Below are 24184 nucleotides of genomic sequence, written 5' to 3'. Positions count from 1 at the left end.
GACAGAACGAGACAGTAGGAAACAGTGGGAGACAGTGGGAAACAGAACGAGACAGTAGGAAACAGTGGGAGACAGAACGAGACAGTGGGGGACAGTGAATATAGTGGAATATAGTGGGAGACAGAGCGAGACAGTGAATATAGTGGGAGACAGAGCAAGACAGTGGGAGACAGAACGAGACAGTGGGAGACAGAGCGAGACAGTGAATATAGTGGGAGACAGAGCGAGACAGTGAATATAGTGGGAGACAGAGCGAGACAGTGAGAGACAGTGGGAGACAGAACGAGACAGTGGGAAACAGAACGAGACAGTAGGAAACAGTGGGAGACAGAACGAGACAGTAGGAAACAGTGGGAGACAGACAGTGGGAAACAGTGGGAGACAGAACGAGACAGTAGGAAACAGTGGGAGACAGAACGAGACAGTGGGAAACAGTGGGAGACAGAACGAGACAGTAGGAAACAGTGGGAGACAGAACGAGACAGTGGGAAACAGTGGGAGACAGAACGAGACAGTGGGAAACAGTGGGAGACAGTGGGAAACAGAACGAGACAGTGGGAAACAGAACGAGACAGTGGGAAACAGAACGAGACAGTGGGAAACAGAACGAGACAGTAGGAAACAGTGGGAGACAGAACGAGACAGTGGGAAACAGTGGGAGACAGTGGGAAACAGTGGGAGACAGTGGGAAACAGAACGAGACAGTGGGAAACAGTGGGAGACAGTGGGAAACAGTGGGAGACAGAACGAGACAGTGGGAAACAGTGGGAAACAGTGGGAAACAGTGGGAGACAGAACGAGACAGTAGGAAACAGTGGGAAACAGTGGGAAACAGTGGGAGACAGTAGGAAACAGTGAGGAAACAGTGGGAGACAGTGGGAAACAGTGGGAGACAGTGGGAAACAGTGGGAAACAGTGGGAGACAGTGGGAAACAGTGGGAGACAGAACGAGACAGTAGGAAACAGTGGGAAACAGTGGGAGACAGTGGGAAACAGTGGGAGACAGTGGGAAACAGTGGGAGACAGAACGAGACAGTAGGAAACAGTGGGAGACAGAACGAGACAGTAGGAAACAGTGGGAGACAGTAGGAAACAGTGGGAGACAGTGGGAAACAGTGGGAGACAGTGGGAAACAGTGGGAGACAGTGGGAAACAGTGGGAAACAGTGGGAGACAGAACGAGACAGTAGGAAACAGTGGGAAACAGTGGGAGACAGAACGAGACAGTGGGGGACAGTGGGAGACAGTGGGAAACAGTGGGAGACAGAACGAGACAGTAGGAAACAGTGGGAAACAGTGGGAGACAGTGGGAAACAGTGGGAGACAGTGGGAAACAGTGGGAGACAGTGGGAAACAGTGGGAAACAGTGGGAGACAGAACGAGACAGTAGGAAACAGTGGGAGACAGAACGAGACAGTAGGAAACAGTGGGAAACAGTAGGAAACAGTGGGAGACAGTGGGAAACAGTGGGAGACAGTGGGAAACAGTGGGAGACAGTGGGAAACAGTGGGAAACAGTGGGAGACAGAACGAGACAGTGGAAACAGTGGGAAACAGTGGGAGACAGAACGAGACAGTGGGGGACAGTGGGAGACAGTGGGAAACAGTGGGAGACAGAACGAGACAGTAGGAAACAGTGAGAAACAGTGGGAGACAGTGGGAAACAGTGGGAGACAGTGGGAAACAGTGGGAGACAGTGGGAAACAGTGGGAAACAGTGGGAGACAGAACGAGACAGTAGGAAACAGTGGGAGACAGTGGGAAACAGTGGGAGACAGTGGGAAACAGTGGGAGACAGTGGGAAACAGTGGGAAACAGTGGGAGACAGAACGAGACAGTGGGAAACAGTGGGAAACAGTGGGAAACAGTGGGAAACAGTGGGAGACAGTGGGAAACAGTGGGAAACAGTGGGAGACAGAACGAGACAGTAGGAAACAGTGGGAGACAGAACGAGACAGTGGGAAACAGTGGGAAACAGGACAGTGGGAGACAGTGGGAAACAGTGGGAGACAGAACGAGACAGTGGGAAACAGTGGGAGACAGAACGAGACAGTGGGAAACAGTGGGAGACAGAACGAGACAGTGGGAAACAGTGGGAGACAGTGGGAAACAGTGGGAGACAGAACGAGACAGTAGGAAACAGTGGGAGACAGAACGAGACAGTAGGAAACAGTGGGAAACAGTGGGAGACAGAACGAGACAGTGGGAAACAGTGGGAGACAGAACGAGACAGTAGGAAACAGTGGGAGACAGAACGAGACAGTAGGAAACAGTGGGAGACAGAACGAGACAGTGGGAGACAGAACGAGACAGTGGGAGACAGAACGAGACAGTAGGAAACAGTGGGAGACAGAACGAGACAGTAGGAAACAGTGGGAGACAGAACGAGACAGTGGGAGACAGAACGAGACAGTAGGAAACAGTGGGAGACAGAACGAGACAGTAGGAAACAGTGGGAGACAGAACGAGACAGTGGGAAACAGTGGGAGACAGAACGAGACAGTAGGAAACAGTGGGAGACAGAACGAGACAGTAGGAAACAGTGGGAGACAGAACGAGACAGTAGGAAACAGTGGGAGACAGAACGAGACAGTGGGAAACAGTGGGAGACAGAACGAGACAGTGGGAGACAGAACGAGACAGTAGGAAACAGTGGGAGACAGAACGAGACAGTAGGAAACAGTGGGAGACGGAACGAGACAGTGGGAGGCCAGAACGAGACAGTAGGAGACAGAACGAGACATTAGGAAACAGTGGGAGACAGAACGAGACAGTGGGAAACAGTGGGAGACAGAACGAGACAGTGGGAGACAGAACGAGACATTAGGAAACAGTGGGAGACAGAACGTGACAGTAGGAAACAGTGGGAGACAGAACGAGACAGTGGGAGACAGAACGAGACAGTAGGAGACAGAACGAGACATTAGGAAACAGTGGGAGACAGAACGAGACAGTGGGAAACAGTGGGAGACAGAACGAGACAGTGGGAGACAGGACGAGACATTAGGAAACAGTGGGAGACAGAACGAGACAGTAGGAAACAGTGGGAGACAGAACGAGACAGTGGGAGACAGAACGAGACAGTAGGAAACAGTGGGAGACAGAACGAGACAGTGGGAGACAGAACGAGACATTAGGAAACAGTGGGAGACAGAACGAGACAGTAGGAAACAGTGGGAGACAGAACGAGACAGTGGGAGACAGAACGAGACAGTAGGAAACAGTGGGAGACAGAACGAGACAGTAGGAAACAGTGGGAGACAGAACGAGACAGTGGGAAACAGTGGGAGACAGAACGAGACAGTGGGAAACAGTGGGAGACAGAACGAGACAGTGGATATCTGCCCCCACTACGCTGTCAATAAACTTTACCTTTCAAATAAACAGGAGATCTGATTCTGCAGCTCACAATTGCATTCTGTGTGTACTGTGTGTACTGTGTGTACTGTGTGTACTGTGTGTACAGTGTGTACAGTGTGTACAGTGTGTACCGTGTGTACAGTGTGTACCGTGTGTACCGTGTGTACAGTGTGTACCGTGTGTACAGTGTGTACAGTGTGTACCGTGTGTACAGTGTGTACCGTGTGTACCGTGTGTACAGTGTGTACCGTGTGTACCGTGTGTACAGTGTGTACCGTGTGTACAGTGTGTACCGTGTGTACAGTGTGTACAGTGTGTACCGTGTGTACAGTGTGTACCGTGTGTACCGTGTGTACCGTGTGTACAGTGTGTACAGTGTGTACAGTGTGTACCGTGTGTACCGTGTGTACCGTGTGTACAGTGTGTACAGTGTGTACAGTGTGTACCGTGTGTACCGTGTGTACCATGTGTACCGTGTGTACCGTGTGTACCGTGTGTACAGTGTGTACCGTGTGTACCGTGTGTACAGTGTGTACAGTGTGTACAGTGTGTACCGTGTGTACAGTGTGTACAGTGTGTACCGTGTGTACAGTGTGTACCGTGTGTACCGTGTGTACTGTGTGTACTGTGTGTACAGTGTGTACCGTGTGTACAGTGTGTACCGTGTGTACAGTGTGTAACGTGTGTACCATGTGTACCGTGTGTACTGTGTGTACAGTGTGTACCATGTGTACCGTGTGTACCGTGTGTACTGTGTGTACAGTGTGTACCATGTGTACCGTGTGTACCGTGTGTACAGTGTGTAACGTGTGTACCGTGTGTACCGTGTGTACGTGTGTACAGTGTGTACCATGTGTACCGTGTGTACCGTGTGTACCGTGTGTACCGTGTGTACTGTGTGTACAGTGTGTACCATGTGTACCGTGTGTACCGTGTGTACCGTGTGTACAGTGTGTAACGTGTGTACCGTGTGTACCGTGTGTACCGTGTGTACAGTGTGTAACGTGTGTGTGTACCGTGTGTAACGTGTGTACCGTGTGTACCGTGTGTACAGTGTGTAACGTGTGTACCGTGTGTACCGTGTGTACCGTGTGTACCGTGTGTACCGTGTGTACCGTGTGTACAGTGTGTAACGTGTGTACCGTGTGTACCGTGTGTACCATGTGTAACCGTGTGTACCGTGTGTACCGTGTGTACCATGTGTACCGTGTGTAACGTGTGTACTGTGTGTACCGTGTGTACCGTGTGTACAGTGTGTAACGTGTGTACTGTGTGTACCGTGTGTACCGTGTGTACCGTGTGTAACGTGTGTAACGTGTGTACTGTGTGTACCGTGTGTACCGTGTGTACAGTGTGTAACGTGTGTACTGTGTGTACCGTGTGTACCGTGTGTACCGTGTGTAACGTGTGTACTGTGTGTACCGTGTGTACCGTGTGTACAGTGTGTACAGTGTGTACAGTGTGTACCGTGTGTACCGTGTGTACAGTGTGTACCGTGTGTACCGTGTGTACCGTGTGTACCGTGTGTACCGTGTGTACCGTGTGTACCGTGTGTACCGTGTGTACCGTGTGTACAGTGTGTACCATGTGTACAGTGTGTACCGTGTGTACCATGTGTACCATGTGTACAGTGTGTACCGTGTGTACCATGTGTACCGTGTGTACCATGTGTACCATGTGTACAGTGTGTACCGTGTGTACCGTGTGTAACGTGTGTACCATGTGTACCGTGTGTATTCCAAACTTCAAAGATGACAACATAAATCTCTCTGCATATTAGAATTTCACTTGTCCCATCTATTTGACATGTTACAGTGCATTTGCACACTACACAGGTGAGGAGGATGTCAACCTGGGACTTTCCAACAGCTACAAAATCCAAATTCAATCCTTGATGACTCTTTATTTCTCCCTCTCCTTCTCTCTCTTTCCCTATATTCTTTCTCTCCCTCTCCCTCTCCCTCTCCCTCTCCCTCTTTCCCTATATTCTTTCTCTCCCTCTCCCTCTCCCTCTTTCCCTATATTCTTTCTCTCCCTCTCACTCTTTCCCTATATTCTTTCTCTCCCTCTCCCTCTCCCTCTCCCTCTCCCTCTTTCCCTATATGCTTTCTCTCCCTCTCCTTCTCTCTCTTTCCCTATATTCTTTCTTTCTGTCAGTCAACATGTTGTTTACTCTTTAAGACCATATTGGTCCACAGGTCAGGTGTAATTTCAGAGAACTATTAGAATAGTGACTGGATTACTTACCGATTAAGGGGCTTAAGTTCAACTAGTTAAGTTTAAATTTAGTAGGTGGAAACTCCATTGTGTTGAAGAGAGGGGCCGAAGAAGAAAGAGAGAGCCTATTTGCCTTGTCAACCTTCCTGTTCTTAATCTACTCTGATCCTGTTGGAGGTTAAATTAATTAGACCACTGTTAGTTACACACTTCACTCTTGACAGTGATATAAGACCATGGCTGGTTCATAGTTACACTAGGGCGCCTGCCCACACACTCACACACACACACAGGCACACACACAGGTACACACACACACACACACACACACACACACACACACACACACACACACACACACACACACACACACACACACACACACACACACACACACACACACACACACACACACACACACACACACACACACACACACACACACACACACACACAAAAGCACACAAGGGAACACACACACACCAAACAAGCACAGACACCACCGCACCACACACACACATCACACATGCTCGCACACACACACTTTTCCTCGGACCACAGTCTCCATGTATACTGTATATCCATATGGTTAATTGACTTCGACAAAGAACAAAGGCGACGATTAAGGGATTGATGGTTCCACACAGTCACTGATCAGGGGGACTTAGTCATGGCTTTGAGAAAGAGGTCATCACTCCCTGCACTCCCTGCATGATTACCAGACCTTTTGCAAAGGACAGCAAAAATCAGCATTGCTTAAGTCCTAGTAGTTCCTCCCTGTTTCCTTCTGTTTGATTCATAATGGACACAACCCAGATGTCCCTTGAGGATACGGAGGATGCTCCTTCTCCTGCACTTTGTAAAGTATGTGTCTTGCGACATCCCAGTGGGCACAGACGTCAGTTCAATGTCTAGATTTTATTAACATGTGGTTGAGTTGTCAACTAATGTGAATTCAACGGGAAATCAATAAAAAATGGCACCATGTATTGGAGATTGTATTGTGATTAAAAGTTGGGTGAAATAAATTCCCTTACGTTGATGCATTTTTGCAAATCCAATCTATTTTATACGTTGACTCAAACGTCATCATTTAGATGTTTTTTGTTACCAAAACAAAGTTTATTGGTTGTGTACACAGTTTAGCAGATGCAATAGCAGGTGCAGCTAAATGCTTATGTTACTAGCTCCTAACAATGCAATACAATGTCAAACGAGTACACAAATTATACAAATAAAATGTAATTAAGGAATGCCATAACGAATCTAATTAACAACCCAAATAGCACTGTTACAGTAATCCAAATGCAATCTATACGTATATAAACCGGATGATTTTACACAAGATATACTAGGAATGATATGGACAAGAATCCAGCATATTAAACATATTCGGTGTGTATAAACAGTTTAACTAACGTACCATGTACAGTAGTAGAAATATTAGAATGAGCTATGTCAAGAATACAGTATTTATATACACAGTACAAAAACACATAGCAAAATGGATAGAATTGCAGGAAATTAGCTTCCAGACCAGAGACTGGAATATAAATACGGTGTTGTATTGGTATTGGGACAGTGACACGATTTGCTCTTTCGGCTCTGTACTCCAGCACTTTGGATTTTAAATAACACAATGACTTTGAGGTTAAAGCGCAGACTTTCAGCTTTCATTTTAGGTTATGTTCATCCATATCGAGTGAACCGTTTAGAAATTACAGCACTTTTTGTACATTTTAGGGGACCAAAAGTATTTGGACAAATTCACTTATACTCCATGTGTATTAAACTAGTAAAAAGTTAAGTAGTTGGTCTCATATTCATAGCATGCAATGACTACACTGTATTCACTAACATGTCCAACCTCGCCCTGACCCAGTCTGTAATACCTACATGTTTCAAGCATAGTCCTTGTGTCCAAGAACGCCAAGGTGACCAGACTAAATGACTACCGCATCGTAGCACTCACATCTGTAGACAAGAAATGCTTTGAAAGGCTGGTCATGGCTCACATCAACATCATCATCCCAGAAACTCTGGACCCACTCCAATTCCCATACCACCTAAACAGATCCACAGATGATGCAATCTCTGTTGCACTCCACACTGCCCTTGCCCAACTGGACAAAGGGAACATCTACGTGTATGTGAGAATGTTGTTCACTGGCTTCAGCTCAGCAGCGTTCAACACCATAGTGCCCTCCAAGCTAATCACTAAGCTAAGGTCCCTGGGACTGAACACCTCCCTCTGACACTGGATCTTGGACATCCTGACGGGACACCCCCAGGTGGCAACAACACATATGCCACGCTGAACCCCAACACTGGGGTGCCTCAGGGCTGTGTGCTTAGACCCCTCCTGTACTCCCTGTTCACCCACGACTGCGTGGCCGTGCACGCCTCCAACACCAACGTCAAGTTTGCCAATGACACGACAGTGGTAAGCCTGATCACTGACGACGATGAGGCAGCCTACAGGGAGGAGGTCAGAGACCTGGCAATGTGGTGCCAGGAAAACAACCTCTCCCTCAACGTCAGCAAGACTAAGGAGCTGATCGTGGACTACAGGAAATGGAGGGCCAACCCCATTCACATCGACAGGGCTGTAGTGGAGCGGGTTGAAAGCTTCTAGTTCCTTAGTGTCTACATCACTAAGGACCTTTCATAGTCCAAACACACCAACACAGTTGTGAACAGGGCACGCCAATGCCTATTCTATCTCAAGAGGCTGAAACTATTTTGGCATAGATCCTTAGATCCTCAAAACGTTATACAGCTGCACCATTGAGAGCAGGCCGTGCCTTGGTTGGCTGAGGTCCTTGATGATCTCCTTGGCCTTCTGGTTTGGCAACAGCTCGGCATCCGACCACAAGCCGATACAAAAGGTAGTGCGTACGGCCCAGTACATCACTGGGGCCAAACTCCCTGCCATCCAGAACCTCTATACCAGGCGGTGTCAGAGGATGGGCTTAAAAATTGTCAAAGACTCCAGCCACCCAAATCATAGACTGTTCTCTCTGCTACCGTGCCGGAGCGCTAAGTCTGGCACCAAAAGGCTACTGAACAGCTTCTACACCCAAGCCATAAGACCCTTTTTGCAATAACTATTTTTGACTCTATGCAGACACACTGGACTCTTCCCACACACTCACACATACTGTAGTTAATGGGAGGGTGAACAGGCCATGGCGCGGGTGGCTGAGGTCCTTGATGATCTCCTTGACCTTCTTGTGACACCGGGTGCGACACAGGATGTCCTGGAGGGCAGGCAGTATACCCACGGTAATGTGCTGCACCACCCTCTGGAGAGGCCTGCAGTTGCGGGCAGTGCAGTTGCCGTACCAGGGTTAAGGTCTGATTATAAAGGCATAACCACTGATCTGAAAGGATCTGCATTATATAGGCATAATGACTGATCTAGGGCCTCCCGAGTGGCACAGCAGTCTAAGGCACTGCAGTGCTTGAGGCATCACTACAGATCCGGGTTCGATCCCGAGCTGTGTCGCAGCCGGCCGCGACCGGGGGACCCATGAGGCAACACACAATTGGCCCAGCATTGTCCAGGTAAGGGGAGGGTTTGGCCGGCCCAGCCAATACTACTTGAGTAAAAGTCTAATAGTATTTGGTTCTAAATATACTTAAGTATCAAAAGTAAATGTAATTGCTAATTTCAAATAATTTCAAATTCCTTATATTAAGCAAAGCAGATGGCACAATTGTCTTGTTTTAAAAATGTATCATTTACAAACGATGCATTTATATTTAGTGAGTCTGCCAGATCAGAGGCAGTAGGGATGACCATGTGTTCTCTTGATAGGTGTGTGAATTGGACCATTTTCCTGTTCTGCTAAGCATTCGTCATGTAACGAGTACTTTTTGGAGTCAGGGAAAATGTATGGAGTAAAAAGTACAATATTTTCTTTAGGAATGTAGTGAAGTAAAAGTTGTCAAAAATATAAATAGTAAAGTAAAGATATCCCCCAAAAATACTTAAGTAGTACTTTCAAGTATTTTGACTTAAGTACTTTACACCACTGCCGGCCGGGATGTCCTTGTCACATCGCACTCTAGCGACTCCTGTGGAAGGCCGGGCACATGCACACTGACACGGTCGCACAATGTTTCCTCCGACACATTGGTGCGGCTGGCTTCCGGGTTAAGTGAGCAGTGTGTCAAGAAGCAGTGTAGCTCCGTGTTTTGGAGGGCGCATGGCTCTCTACCTTCGCCTCTCCCAAGTCCATACGGGAGTTGCAGTGATTTTTATTTTTTATTTATCCGTTATTTTACCAGGTAAGTTGACTGAAAACACATTCTCATTTGCAGCAATGACCTGTGGAAAAGTTACAGGGGCGAGGAGGGGGATGAATGAGCCAATTGTAAACTGGGATTATTAGGTGACCGTGATGGTTTGATGGCCAGATTGGGAATTTAGCCAGGACACCGGGGTTAACACCCCTACTCTTACGATAAGTGCCATGGGATTTTTAATGACCGCAGAGAGTCGGGACACCCGTTTAACGTCCCATCCAAAAGACGGCACCCTACACAGGGCAGTGTCCCCAATCACTGGCCTGGGCCATTGGGATATTTTTTTAGACCAGAAGAAAGAGTGCCTCCTACTGGCCCTCCAACACCACTTCCAGCAGCATCTGGTTTCCCATCCAGGGACTGACCAGGACCAACCCTGCTTAGCTTCAGAAGCAAGCCAGCAGTGGTATGCAGGGTGGTATGGGGACAAGACTGTAACTACCAATTAGATATCATGAAATTGGGGAGAAAAAGGGCAATAAATAAAGGTATAACCTCTGACCTGAAAGGACCGGCATTATAAAGGTATAACCACTGACCTGAAAGGACCGGCATTATAAAGGTATCACCACTGGTCTGAAAGGACTGGCATTATAAAGATATAACCACTGACCTGAAAGGACCGGCATTATAAAGGTATAACCACTGACCTGAAAGGACCGGCATTATAAAGGTATAACCACTGGCCTGAAAGGACCGGCATTATAAAGATATAACCACTGACCTGAAAGGACCGGCATTATAAAGGTATAACCACTGGTCTGAAAGGACTGGCATTATAAAGGTATAACCACTGGTCTGAAAGGACTGGCATTATAAAGGTATAACCACTGGTCTGAAAGGACTGGCATTATAAAGGTATAACCACTGGTCTGAAAGGACTGGCATTATAAAGGTATAACCACTGGTCTGAAAGGACTGGCATTATAAAGGTATAACCACTGGTCTGAACGGACTGGCATTATAAAGGTATAACCACTGACCTGAAAGGACCGGCATTATAAAGGTATAACCTGAAAGGACTGGCATTATAAAGGTATCAAAATGCCTTCTGCCTTCTGGAACATGTGAACTTTCATGTGCCTTAATAACAAACTTGTATGCCATGCCATCTGTAAATACGAATAACTTTTTAAAATTACGAGCCTTGTTGGTTAAGCAACAGAAAAAGTCAGCAACCTTCCCACTAGCCGTGATTGGCTGAGAAAATGAGTTGGCTGGACATGCCGAGAGAGGAGTTGGTCTGCCATATAGAAGGCTTCTGTCTATTTGAGCTGGTCAATCTGTGTTGGTAATCCTGTCGAATGCAGCTTTTTTTAAATGTATCATGTAGTGGTGCTGCATATGTGTTGCTCTGCACTTTCTGGAGGATCGAGTTTTGAAATCAGTAGAATTAGAGTATGACAGCTAAAGAGATGGAGAAAACACCTGTCTCCAGATTTCATTTTCAAACTAAGGGCAACCGTATCATGGCATTCGTGACAAGGAGACACGTTCATCATGCATGATGATGTATATGGGGAAGATAGTCTAGCGTTAGCTAGCTACATTTTTAAATATTACACATTTCAAATTTTGACAGAAAGTGGTTTTATTTCAAGTAAAATGTACTGTTAGCTAGCTAACGTAAACTGGCTGGCTCCCTAGCTAACGTTATGTGTATGATGTTATTATTCATATCCCAGAACCATTTGCTTTGCTAGTTAGAGCCTAATGTTAGCTAGCTAACATTGAACCGGGTTGGTTAGCTCCCAGCAGATTCATTCAGGGTAATAACCGCCCTTATTTGGCGCTATGTTCCTTGTTGTTTATCAAGCTAACGTTAGCTGGCTGGCTTGTTAGCTAATGTTACGTCACATGTGTGATCTTACAAGTTATTTACCTAGTTAGCTAGCTTCATGTCTTAAGCTAAAGTGTACTGTTAGCTAGCTAACGTTAGCTGGCTGGCTCCCTAGCTGACTTTATTTGTATCCCAGAGCCATCTGCTTTTCTAGTTAGAGCCTAATGTTAGCTAGCTAACATTGTACCTGGTTGCGTGACGTGTTTAACTAGCTAAGTTAATTGTTTGGCATGTCTTAAGCTAAAGCGCACAAAACCTGTTGAATATGGCCGGTGTCAGTAAACGTCTGCAAAAATGAGTAATGAAATTGTTGCTAGCAGAGCTGGTTAGGCTGTTTTCATGCTATCTAGTGGTAAACAAATCATCGGCCAGAGCGTCAGGTGTGTGCTCTGAACGATCCGAGAGCAAAACGAGATGGGTGGGGCTAAGGCTTAAGAGGGTGTGAACGATGCTGAATGGGTGTAGACAAAGAAGTGCTCTTCACTAGATACCAAAAATTCAAAGGCCATTTTCTCAAAAGTGAGTTTACAAGTTCATCAACATTTAAAGCAGAATAACTTTCCCATTGTTTCCTCAAATGCAGTGTATGATGTACCATTTTGTAGCTCTGCGTCTCTGCTTTTATCCAATATAAAATAAAAACATTTCAAATTTTGCAAAGGGCATAGGGTGCCATTTAGGACACAGACATCCTATCAATGGCAGTGAGCCAGGGAGATGAGGTATCAGGAATCAAGTTAAGACCCAAGTGCAGACTATGTGAAGGAACAATGTTTAATGTAACAACCGGGGCAGGCAAATGACAGGTCAAGGCAGGTAGGGGTCGATAATCCAGAGTAGAGGCCAAGTTACAGGACGGCAGGCAGGCTCAGGGTCAGGACAGGCAGGGGTCAAAAACCAGGAGGACGAGAAAAAATAAACTGGAAAAAGCAGGCGCTGAGACACAAAACGCTGATAGGCTTGAACAAACAAGACGAAGTGGCCATAGACAGACAGAAAACACAGGTATAAATACCCAGAGGATAAGTGGGGAAGATGGGCGACACCTGGAGGTGGTGGCGACAAGCACAAGGACAGGTGAAACAGAACAGGGCGTGACATGATGAATCGTTTACCAATATGGACACCTAGAGTGGTGACAGTGACAGCCCTGTGAGACCTTGTAGCACGGCTGCCATGGCAGATCTGAGAGGCCAGGTGAGGATTAGAGTGAGTTCCCACTAGACGCTGATATTGGGTCACTTTCCCTACTAATGTTTAAGGTTAAGATCGAGGGAAGGGACGTTGATCCTACATCTGTACCTAGGGAAACTTTACCATGGAGGGCTAGGTGGCCAGCCTCTGTGGCTTGGAAAAGAACAGGTGAGTTTGATCCTGACCTTTCAGTTAAAACCAGAAGCAATTATTAACCTGAGTGGTGGCTGCTCTGATGGCATTTCTTAATGGTAGCCTTTAGAAGTATGTCGGCTTCAGGAGACACCAGTCGTTACCTGGCATTTTGGTGAAAGTAAGTTAAACGTATGCACGTGCGCACACACACACACACACACACACACACACACACACACACACACACACACACACACACACACACACACACACACACACACACACACACACACACACACACACACACACACACACACTTCTCCCTAGCAGAATTTTCAGGGGGGGCGCAAAGGCCCCCAAAGCAACATAGGCCCTCTGACATCAAAATAACTGTCATACAATGGTAGGAGAAACACTGCACTAACCGAATGGAAAGAGCATTTCACAAAAACATATACAATCTCCTGCCTTTGTGTTTTGACAGCCACTGCCTGTGCTTGGTACAGATCATATAATGGGCATTATGTACTCTACAGAAGAGTGACACAAACACATTCCCTACAGTACATTTCTTAAGTCTGAGTCTCCCCTTAAGGAGATATGTGACATATGCCACAGGGTGATATGCGGAAGGTGACATATGCCACTGGGTGAGTACCTCATCATTAAGCTCGGGGCCCTGGGTCTGAACCCTGCCCTGTGCAAATGGGTCCTGGACTTCCTGATGGGCCACCCCCAACAACACCTCTACTATGGTGATCCTCAACACAGGGGCCCCACAAGGGTGCGTGCTCAGCCCCCTCCTGTACTCCCTGTTCACCCATGACTGTGTGGCCACGCACATCTCAAACTCAATCCTCAAGTTTGCTGATGACACAACATCAATGAGACAGCCTACAGGGAGGTGGTGAGGGCCCTGGCGGAGTGATGCCAAGAAAATAACCTCTCCCTCAACGCCAACAGCGAAGGAGCTGATCATGGACTTCAGGAGACAGCAGAGTAAGCACGCCCCCATCCACATCGACAGGGCCACACTGGAGAAGGTGAAAAGCTTAAAGTTCCTCGGCGTACACATCAATGACAATCTGAAATTCCACACTCACATAGACAGTTAGGTGAAAAAGGAACAACAGCGCCTCTTCAACCTCAGGAGGCTGGTACGGCAACTGTACCGCCTGCAACTGCAGGGCTCTTCAGAGGGTGGTGCGGTCTGCCCAAAGCATCACCGGGGGCACACTGCCTACCCTACAGGACATCTACAGCACCCGGTGTCACAGGAAGGCCAAAAAGATCATCAAGGACCTCAGCCACCCAAGCCACAGCCTGTTCACCCGCTACCATCTAGAAGGCCAGGTGAGTACAGGTGCATCAAAGCTTGGAACGAGAGACTGAAAAACAGCTTCTATCTCAAGGCCATCAGACTGTTAAATAGTCACCAATAGCCGGGCTCCGCCCAGTTCCCTGCCCTGAACTCCGTAACTGTCACTAGCCGGCTACCACCCGGTTACTCTACCCTGCGCTGAACTTTAGTCACTGTCACTAGACGGCTACCACCCGGTTACTCTACCCTGCCCTGAACTTTAGTCTCTGTCACTACACGGCTACCACCTGGTTACTCTACCCTGCCATGAACTTTAGTCACTGTCACTAGACGGCTACCACCCAGTTACTCTACCCTGCACCTTAGAGGCTGCTGCCCCATGTACATAGACATGGAATCACTGGTCACTTTTAATAATGTTTACTGTTTTACCCACTTTATATGTATATACTGTATTCTAGTCAAGGACTTTCCTATTTAAATATTGCTGTACATATACTATTCTATCCTACGTATTCTTCAGATATACCACATATTCTATCCACATACTGTCCATGTCTATACATCCCATCATATATTTAAGCAATTGTCACACTCTGACCATAGTTTGCATTGTTTGTTTCTATGTTTTGTTTGGTCAGGGTGTGATATGAGTGGGCATTCTATGTTGTATGTCTAGTTTGTCTGTTTCTATGTGTTTGGCCTGATATGGTTCTCAATCAGAGGCAGGTGTTAGTCATTGTCTCTGATTGGGAACCATATTTAGGTAGCCTGTTTTGTATTGTGGGGTGGGGGTGTGGGTGATTGTTCCTGTTTCCAGTGTTGGTATTCACGTTACGGGACTGTTTCGTCTTCGGTCTTTTTTGTCGGTTCATTGTTTTTGTTTGTTGTTTAAGTATCCCATTAAAAATGGATAATCATCACGCTGCATTTGTCCTCCTCTCTTTCTCCCGAAGATGATCGTTACAGCAATAAGGCACCTCGGGGGTGTGGTATATGGCCAATATACCACGGCTAACGGCTGTTCTTATGCACGACGCAACCCTCGAGGTGCCTTATTTCTATTATAAACTTATTACCAACGTAATTAGAGCAGTAACAATACATTTTCTTGTCATACCCGTGGTATACGGTCTGATATACCATGGCTGTCAGCCAATCAGCATTCAGGGCTCGAATCACCCAGTTTATATATAAGTACAGTATATATATATATATATTGCATTTTTCTACACCCGCAATAACATCTGCTAAATATGTGTATGCGACAAATAACATTTTATTTGATATGTGTAATGTGACATATGCCACAGCGTGACATGTGTAATGTGATTACAGTGCATCTGAAGTCATCTGAGAAGATGAGAGGGGCGAGCGAGGCAAGGAAAGATGTTTGAAGGCTGTCAGTCATCATTGAGGATTGTTGATGTTGAAGATGACGATGAAGATGATGAAGAGCATGATTATGGTGATGATAATGACAATGATGACAATGACGACGGTGACGATGATGGTAATGCTGACGATGATGGTGATGACGGCTATGATGATGATGATGACTATGATGATGATAACGACAATTATGACATTAATGACATTAATGACAATAAGGATGACAATGACGACGACGGTAATGACGACAGTGATGATAATGACCATGATGATGAGTATTGACATGGCAGCGAGCACAACAACATACTTCATGCCACGAACACTCACGGTATGTCTTTACTCCTTAGTGTAAGAAACAGAGGCCTCCAACTCTCCACTCCAAACATCTTTCTCTCCCCCCTCCCTTTCTTTATATCTCTCCCTCTTTCTCTTCCTCTTTCTCTCCCTGTATCAGAGACGGTCTCACTGCATGACCTAATGGAAGGAGGATCTCCTTAAAGCCACAGTGGAAGAAGAAGAGACAAAAGAACTCGCCCTGGGGAAGCTGCCCTCGCTTGTGGTTTGGAGGCCGAGAGAGGGAAAAAGTGACTAAGCTGCATGGCTCTTTTCTTCTCTCCACTCCTCCATAAACAGAAAGGGATAAACTAGAAGGAGATCCTATTTAGAACAGGCCCCATTTCAAGGCTAATATAAGTGAAAGAGTGATAGAGCTGGTGGTTTTGCGAAGACGCTGTGGGATGAGGCTGGTGGATTCTCTTGCTGGCTATGAGCTGCTCGCTGATCCAGCCTAAGTAAGGAACCACATTCCAGGCCCAACCTATAGCCTCGCCATCTACAACCAATGAGTACATTCAAAAGATAACCATATTATGGACCTTGGGTGGGATAGTGACAAGGGCTCTGCAGCCAAATTGAAAGAAATAGAGTAGCTTTATTCAAGTGATTTCAATGAATGAGTTAAGTAGTATGGATAGAAATACAACAGGGAGTGCACACCTCGTCAACAACAAAGCCTTTGAAATGGACCTACTTGCCCTGGCCAACAAAGTGGATAGCCTATCCCCAAACAGTAAATCATTAAAGCCTACCCACAACGAGGGCTAGGGTCCAATGAGGATCAGCTAACTGATGACATATAGCGAGAAGTTCCTCCCCCTCTGACATGGCACCAGGGCCACAAAGAAGACAACTATTATTACTTTAAAACTGGGATGAACCAAATGGCACTTTTCTTTAATTTCTCCCAGATCTACATTTCATATATTTCTCTTGGCAAAACCATTTAAATCTATAGGACTTCAATATTGACAGCTTAATTTGGGCTTTGCAGCAATACAACCATGAAGGCCTGATTCCTCTGAACAGTTGAAACTGTCTGAGGTAGAGTAAATTAATGAACTTATCCTCTGCAACTCTGGGTCTTCCTTTCCTGTGGTGGTCCTCATGAGATCCAGTTTGATGGTTTTTGCAACTTTGAAGAACTATATCTCTTTGCTGATTTATTTAACACCTTTTTGAAGTGATTTATTTAACACTTTTTTGGTTACTACATCATTCCATGTGTTATTTCATAGTTTTGATGTCTTCACTATTATTCTACAATGTAGAAAATATTACAAAATCAAGAAAGACCCTTGAATGAGTAGGTGTGTCCAAACTTTTGACTTGTACTATATATCTTTATTACGAAAAGAGAGAAAGTCCATTAAAAGTCTACTGTAGCGTAGACAGGGAGAAAGACCATTAAAAGCCTACTGTAACGTATACAGGGAGAAAGTCCATTAAAAGCCTACTGTAATGTAAACAGGGAGAAAGTCCATTAAAAGCCTACTGTAACGTAGACAGGGAGAAAGTCCATTAAAAGCCTACTGTAATGTAGACAGGGAGAAAGTCCATTAAAAGTCTACTGTAGCGTAGACAGGGAGAAAGTCCATTAAAAGCCTACTGTAATGTAAACAGGGAGAAAGTCCATTAAAAGCCTACTGTAACGTAGACAGGGAGAAAGTCCATTAAAAGCCTACTGTAATGTAGACAGGGAGAAAGTCCATTAAAAGCCTACTGTAATGTAAACAGGGAGAAAGTCCATTAAAAGTCTACTGTAGCGTAGACAGGGAGAAAGTCCATTAAAAGCCTACTGTAATGTAGACAGGGAGAAAGTCCATTAAAAGTCTACTGTAGCGTAGACAGGGAGAAAGTCCATTAAAAGCCTATTCAATGTAGACAGGTGCATTCCTTTGGGAGAAAGTCCATTAAAAGCCTACTGTAATTAGAAAGGAGAAAGTCCATTAAAAGCCTACTGTAATGTAGACAGGGAGAAAGTCCATTAAAAGCCTACTGTAATGTAAACAGGGAGAAAGTCCATTAAAAGCCTACTGTAACGTAGACAGGGAGAAAGTCCATTAAAAGCCTACTGTAATGTAGACAGGGAGAAAGTCCATTAAAAGTCTACTGTAATGTAAACAGGGAGAAAGTCCATTAAAAGTCTACTGTAGCGTTGACAGGGAGAAAGTCCATTAAAAGCCTACTGTAATGTAGACAGGGAGAAAGTCCATTAAAAGCCTACTGTAATGTAGACAGGGAGAAAGTCCATTAAAAGCCTACTGTAATGTAGACAGGGAGAAAGTCCATTAAAAGCCTACTGTAAAGTAGACAGGGAGAAAGTCCATTAAAAGCCTACTGTAATGTAGACAGGGAGAAAGTCCATTAAAAGCCTACTGTAACGTAGACAGGGAGAAAGTCCATTAAAAGCCTACTGTAATGTAGACAGGGAGAAAGTCCATTAAAAGCCTACTGTAATGTAGACAGGGAGAAAGTCCATTAAAAGCCTACTGTAACGTAGACAGGGAGAAAGTCCATTAAAATCCTACTGTAATGTAGACAGGGAGAAAGTCCATTAAAAGCCTACTGTAATGTAGACAGGGAGAAAGTCCATTAAAAGCCTACTGTAACGTAGACAGGGAGAAAGTCCATTAAAATCCTACTGTAATGTAGACAGGGAGAAAGTCCATTAAAATCCTACTGTAATGTAGACAGGGAGAAAGTCCATTAAAATCCTACTGTAATGTAGACAGGGAGAAAGTCCATTAAAATCCTACTGTAATGTAGACAGGGAGAAAGTCCATTAAAATCCTACTGTAATGTAGACAGGGAGAAAGTCCATTAAAATCCTACTGTAATGTAGACAGGGAGAAAGTCCATTAAAATCCTACTGTAACGTAGACAGGGAGAAAGTCCATTAAAATCCTACTGTAATGTAGACAGGGAGAAAGTCCATTAAAATCCTACTGTAATGTAGACAGGGAGAAAGTCCATTAAAATCCTACTGTAATGTAGACAGGGAGAAAGTCCATTAAAATCCTACTGTAATGTAGACAGGGAGAAAGTCCATTAAAATCCTACTGTAATGTAGACAGGGAGAAAGTCCATTAAAATCCTACTGTAATGTAGACAGGGAGAAAGTCCATTAAAATCCTACTGTAACGTAGACAGGGAGAAAGTCCATTAAAATCCTACTGTAATGTAGACAGGGAGAAAGTCCATTAAAATCCTACTGTAATGTAGACAGGGAGAAAGTCCATTAAAATCCTACTGTAATGTAGACAGGGAGAAAGTCCATTAAAATCCTACTGTAATGTAGACAGGGAGAAAGTCCATTAAAATCCTACTGTAATGTAGACAGGGAGAAAGTCCATTAAAATCCTACTGTAATGTAGACAGGGAGAAAGTCCATTAAAATCCTACTGTAACGTAGACAGGGAGAAAGTCCATTAAAATCCTACTGTAATGTAGACAGGGAGAAAGTCCATTAAAAGCCTACTGTAACGTAGCGCTGACAGGTTTCTGGAGTGTTGCCTGCCTGTGTGTCTTTAAAAGAGGCCTTTCTACACCACACTGAAAGCTCCTATTGAGTGAATACAGAGAAACACCCTGACCAGAGTGGTGGTCCAGATCCATAAGGGGAAGCTATCAAAAGCACTCTGTATGTGAACGACGAAGGCAAACTAACGGACACGTGCAAAGTCAGGTACAGTTTGTTCACCTGAAACGTGACAACACGCAGAAATAAAACGGAGTGTGCGCCACTGACATGACCATTCATACAAGACAGGTGCATTCCTTTGTGGCATAACATATGCACCAAGAAATCCCATGCTTTAAAAGGAAAGTTTCTGATTTTTTCCCCCCGAACTTCCCTAAGGAATTGTCAATTCCTCCAAACAGTTTTTAAATTCTTTAGCTGGTTATTTAGCAACATGCAGAATAAGCTTAACTTAAAACAAGTGAAGTATCCCTTTAAGATAATGTCTTACAGAGTAGAAATTAGAATGAACTTAACACTTACAGCAGTAGAGAGACTTCAACACCTTCACTTCACTGGTGGGTCACAATTGGATTCATGACTGTCTCCTAAAAAAGAGCAAAAACAAGAGATCATTTAAAACCAACAATCATTGGTGGAAAAAGTATCCAATTAACATACTTGAGTAAAAGTAAGGACCTTAATAGAAAATGACTCAAGTAAATGAAAGTGAAAGTCACCTAGTAAAATCCTACTTTTTAAAAAAGTATTTGGCATTACATATAGTATCGAAAGTACATTTTAATTGCTAAAATATGCTTAAGTATCAAAAGTAAAAGTATAAATAATTTCTAATTCCTTATATTAAGCAAAGCAGACAGCACCATGTTCTTGTTTTTAAAATGTTTGGATAGCCAGGGGCACACTCCAACACTCAGACCATTATTTACAGATAGCCAGGGGCACACTCCAACACTCAGACCATTATTTACAGATAGCCAGGGGCACACTCCAACACTCATACCATTATTTACAGATAGCCAGGGGCACACTCCAACACTCAGACCATTATTTACAGATAGCCAGGGGCACACTCCAACACTCAGACCATTATTTACAGATAGCCAGGGCACACTCCAACACTCAGACCATTATTTACAGATAGCCAGGGGCACACTCCAACACTCAGACCATTATTTACAGATAGCCAGGGGCACACTCCAACACTCAGACCATTATTTACAGATAGCCAGGGGCACACTCCAACACTCAGACCATTATTTACAGATAGCCAGGGGCACACTCCAACACTCAGACCATTATTTACAGATAGCCAGGGGCACACTCCAACACTCAGACCATTATTTACAGATAGCCAGGGGCACACTCCAACACTCAGACCATTATTTACAGATAGCCAGGGGCACACTCCAACACTCAGACCATTATTTACAGATAGCCAGGGGCACACTCCAACACTCAGACCATTATTTACAGATAGCCAGGGCACACTCCAACACTCAGACCATTATTTACAGATAGCCAGGGGCACACTCCAACACTCAGACCATTATTTACAGATAGCCAGGGCACACTCCAACACTCAGACCATTATTTACAGATAGCCAGGGGCACACTCCAACACTCAGACCATTATTTACAGATAGCCAGGGGCACACTCCAACACTCAGACCATTATTTACAGATAGCCAGGGGCACACTCCAACACTCAGACCATTATTTACAGATAGCCAGGGGCACACTCTAACACTCAGACCATTATTTACAGATAGCCAGGGGCACACTCCAACACTCAGACCATTATTTACAGATAGCCAGGGCACACTCCAACACTCAGACCATTATTTACAGATAGCCAGGGGCACACTCCAACACTCAGACCATTATTTACAGATAGCCAGGGCACACTCCAACACTCAGACCATTATTTACAGATAGCCAGGGGCACACTCCAACACTCAGACCATTATTTACAGATAGCCAGGGGCACACTCCAACACTCAGACCATTATTTACAGATAGCCAGGGGCACACTCCAACACTCAGACCATTATTTACAGATAGCCAGGGGCACACTCCAACACTCAGACCATTATTTACAGATAGCCAGGGGCACACTCCAACACTCAGACCATTATTTACAGATAGCCAGGGGCACACTCCAACACTCAGACCATTATTTACAGATAGCCAGGGGCACACTCCAACACTCAGACCATTATTTACAGATAGCCAGGGGCACACTCCAACACTCAGACCATTATTTACAGATAGCCAGGGGCACACTCCAACACTCAGACCATTATTTACAGATAGCCAGGGGCACACTCCAACACTCAGACCATTATTTACAAACTAAGCATTTGTGTTTGGTGAGTCCAACAGATCAGAGACAGGATGACCAGGGACGTTCTCTTGATAAGTGTGTGAATTGGACCATATTCCTGTCCTTCTAAACATTCAGAATGTAACTAGTACTTTTGTTGGGTCGGGGATAATGTAAGGCAGTAAAAAGCACATTCTTTTTTTCAGGAATGTAGTGAAGTAAAAGTGAAAGTTGTCAAATGTAAATAGTACAGTAAAGTACAGATACCCCAAAAAACGACTTAAGTAAAAATATTTGAAAAGTACTTAAGTACTTTACACCACTGCAAACAATCACGTCATTACATTGATATTAAAACTGTATACACATATGGACAGCATATAATAATTAAAGGGTCATATCTTTGCACACTTGATTGCCTTTATGCCATGTTTGTTCATGGAGTGTGATTTGTGTATTCTTTATTGGCCAGAGAAGAGATAGGAGAAGAGTGTAACAGAGTGGGTCGGAATCGAACCCACGCCGACACTGACCACTAGTCCTCCCAGGCCACACAGAATTGTCACTTAATCTGCTATTGTTTTGATTGTAATGAGAAATATCTCATTGGGTTCTGTGTGTATAATTAGGATTCGCTCAGTGTGTGCCTCTAAAAACTAAATGTCAGAGCATTTTTAATAAACTACACTTCTTCTAGTTGTTTATCTAACGTCTCTATCTATAGTTATGCATATAGGCATGCAATGTGCTTCTATACTTGCTGCCTATCCAACAGAGAGCCTCAATGTTGGACAGGAGAGGCAGTGTAACGTAATGGTGCACACACACGGCAGCACATAAATGACAACGCACACTGTATGCAGACACACAAACCCAGCAACACACCCAACATTAAGATTATTGAACACAGCTTTGAAGTTGGACGTTTGTTAAGCCTTCTCGTAACGTGATTACTGTCGAGGCCGCCGAGATAGGTCACTCTGTTCTCAGAAATCTGGAGGGAGAAGAAGGTGGCACCCTAGTCTCTATATGATGTACTACTCTTGACCAGAACTCTATGGGCTCTGGTCAAAAGTAGTGCACTACATAGGGAAAAGGGCTCTGGTCAAAAGTAGTGCACTACATAGGGAAAAGGGCTCTGGTCAAAAGTAGTGCACTACATAGGGAAAAGGGCTCTGGTCAAAAGTAGTGCACTACATTGGGAATAGGATGCCATTTGGGACGCAACGAAGAGTCACTGCCCGACACTGCTCTCACACATCAGTGGAAACATACCAACTAGTCGTGTGCGACTATTTAGCTTCTAAATAGCCTTTCTCCCGCCTGTGGCTCTGCTGGTTACCGCAAGTTACTAGGGTCAACCTCAATTGATCCACACGCATCTCAAACTACCTGGGTTTGTGGCGCCACAGCAACAAATAAATACATCAAAGCAGGAGGTGCTGAGAGAGAGAGAGAAAACAAAATCATGGAATACACACACAACCAACCTCCAACTGACATCAAAGTCAACTTTATACTGAAACTAAGAGCAATGCATAAACCGGTCGAAACAAACATGCCTGTGATTTTACAATTTGAAGCTAATTAAGAACAATGAAGGAAAGAAGCAAATACAAGGCACATTATATTTTATTCATGGCTTAAATCTAGAAAATTATTTTATCTTCGAACCAACTTATTTTCTCTGAGGGCACAATTTAGAGCAATTCAAACAAGAACAACCCAGAGCCCTTGTGTTCTAGGGAGATCCTAAACTACTTAACAAATATAGCTAGAACCATCCAACTCATATCTCTGTTTCATGGGATAGGGTGAAGTATATCCTAGACACTGATCTTGGGTCAGTTTTGCATTTATATTACTAATGGTTAAGGATAGGATTGGAGGAGCCCATGCTGATCCTAGATCTGTACCTAGCCAACACTTTACCCCCGGAGCCTGTTTCAAAGTCAGTTTCAAAACAATCACTGCCACATTAAAAAAAACCTTTGCCCTAAGTCGAGGTCCCTTTCGTTCACACTCTCAACCTGTCAGCTCGTCTGAACACGTTCCAAATATCTGCAGAACCAGTTATTCTCTCTTTCTCTCCTCTTTTTCTCCACCACTCAACACACCCTCGCCACTCTATCATCTGCCGCGGGTGGCCTCAACACCTGGAGGACGATTGTTAATCAGAAAGACAGCTGGCTACCCAGGAAGACAAGAACAAGCCACGGAACACACTAGCCGGTGTGTGTGTGTGTGTGTGTGTGTGTGTGTGTGTGTGTG

At 44.9% G+C, this 24184-nt stretch overlaps 1 protein-coding gene across 1 annotated transcript in view; it reads right to left on the bottom strand.

Annotated features, from left to right (window-relative positions):
• LOC118359350 (transcription factor SOX-6) overlaps positions 1-24184 on the bottom strand; it is a 216043-nt gene that overhangs the window by 168967 nt on the left and 22892 nt on the right. The window contains exon 2 of the mRNA XM_052480705.1: positions 20110-20174. The gene's annotated coding sequence lies outside the window, so the exon portion shown is untranslated. The remainder of the gene's footprint in view (positions 1-20109; positions 20175-24184) is intronic.

The sequence above is a fragment of the Oncorhynchus keta genome, chromosome 26 (assembly GCF_023373465.1).
Source record: "Oncorhynchus keta strain PuntledgeMale-10-30-2019 chromosome 26, Oket_V2, whole genome shotgun sequence".
In the NCBI taxonomy this organism is placed as follows: domain Eukaryota; kingdom Metazoa; phylum Chordata; class Actinopteri; order Salmoniformes; family Salmonidae; genus Oncorhynchus; species Oncorhynchus keta.
This window is presented reverse-complemented; position numbering and strand designations above follow the sequence as displayed.